The sequence below is a fragment of the Alnus glutinosa genome, chromosome 14 (genome assembly GCF_958979055.1).
Source record: "Alnus glutinosa chromosome 14, dhAlnGlut1.1, whole genome shotgun sequence".
NCBI classification, from domain to species: Eukaryota; Viridiplantae; Streptophyta; class Magnoliopsida; order Fagales; family Betulaceae; genus Alnus; species Alnus glutinosa.
The window spans coordinates 12,411,313-12,413,499 of NC_084899.1; positions in this window are offsets into that span (position 1 = coordinate 12,411,313).

Genomic DNA, 2,187 nt, shown 5'->3' on the forward strand with positions numbered 1-2,187 from the left:
TCCACCACTTGGTACGGCATCTTCTTCGGCCCCAACCTCATTTCCCGATCTGCCAAGAAGCAGCACGTCGTCTCTCGATCAAACACCGAAGCCGAGTATCGCGCCATCTCTCTCGCTATAGCTAACCTCTACTGGCTTTGCATGCTCTTCCATGAATTAAAGTTCTCCTTACTTTCTCCACCAACTATTTGGTGTGATAATTCTGGGGCCCTAGCACTAGCAATCAATTCCGTATCACATGCCCACACAAAACACATCGAGGTGGACGTTCACTTCATCTGGGAAAAAGTTCTCAACAAGGATATCCAGCTTCGCAACCTTTCCACACTTGATCAAGTTGCAGACCTCTTCACCAAAGGCCTCACCGCCGACCGCTTCTGCCTCCTCCGTGACAAACTTCCGGTTATCCCTCCTATAAGTTTGTGGGGGGGGGGGGGGGGGGGGGGGGGTGTTAAGGATAAGATAGTCAACTCACACAACACACCTGGATCCTACTCAGAAGCCGCCAAACCCTACACTACAGCCTCAACCTCACTTGGTGATAGCAGACAAACCCTAGAGCCGTCAGCCATGATTCAAGGAAGACTTCCTAAATTAGACAACAGAATATCCGCATCATATCAAACCTACAACGGCTAGCATATCTCATATTCCTCTCAACACACACCAACGACTATATTGCCTTTAGGACAGAATACTACTTACTATATTTACCCCATGTAATTATAGAACAAATTTCTGTAATTGTAGAATGCCATATACACGGCAGCCTATGCAATTCAATATCAAACCCTAAGCATCAAGTGCTTAAGGCTTTTTACCCTAATATTCTTCTAAGTTTACACTGTAAACTTTGAGACAAAGCAAAATATTTGTACATAAAGTAAAATATATTATTTTAAAAATAATCTTCAAATATTTCGTACGATTCTTTCTATTCATGGGCTGATCTTATTCAAGAAATAATCTTAAAATCTCATGCCTGATTTTCTACAGCATCAATCTTGTATAGTGAATTTGTGATTCTTTGCTTACATGCTTTAGCTTATGACATTTTTTTATAAATTTAATTAATCTATTTCAGAACTCCATTTTCTATGATATTTTGTGTTACGCAGCTTATTTAGTTAACTTGTATTTCATTTTTGTAACCGATTATTAACTTATATTTCATTTTTGTTCCCATCGGTTACTGAAACTAAACAGCACACCTACATTTTTTATAAAGAAATTTATTTGCAGGCGTCTGTGAAATTTGTACTAAATTGAGTCCGATTCAATTTGCAGCAAGCCAAGAGTGATGTTGCAGTTGCCTTTGGAAATGGTGGGCTTAAATAGTGCAACAATTTATGGCTAACAAAAATGTATTTTGGACTTTTATGAAAAATGATTACCGATTAATAACCGGGCTTCAATAACCGCATAATTGCCAACGGCGGTTACGTGCTAACTAGCCTAGTGGTTATTTAAATATAAACAACCGCCTAGATCAGTTGCAGTTATAGTTAGGAGGGAACAACAATCGCAACCACAACCACTTGTATACTCCTAATAGTATCTGATGATAATACTTGATCATATATGATCTAACATTATTGATTCCAATGCTAATTACTTAATTTGAAATTATATGAATAAGATTGTATATGATTAAGTATTGAAATTGTCATTAGATTATATGATTAAGTATTAGAATTTAGAGCTCTAGTAATATAAATATATTTTAGAAAGTATTAAAACTTTCTATTGTATTTATTGCCATTAAGTATCGATGGAAAGAGAGGTTCATACCCTGGCTTCCTATCGATATGGTGACACGATATTTCGGATTTTGGCAAGATACCGCATCCTTCCAATATCACCAATATTTTAGAAATTCAACTCTTGACTCAGAAAGTAGAAAGTATAAGGAGCTATGACAATGCTTTTCTTGCTTCGTTTCCACTCCTTGTTTGTACTTTCTTGCATCATACATGCCTCCATTATGAGGACTCTTGCCAAGCAAAATATACTGAGAGTATAATAAGACCAACGCAACTCATCTCATAGAAGCATGAAGACATGAACACATCAAAATCGTGCATTTGCTCAACACATCAAACATGCAGACTAAATTTGTATTATATACAAAAAGAGAAACAATCATATTAGTACTTCTAAGCCGCCCCCCCCACCCCCCCACCCCCC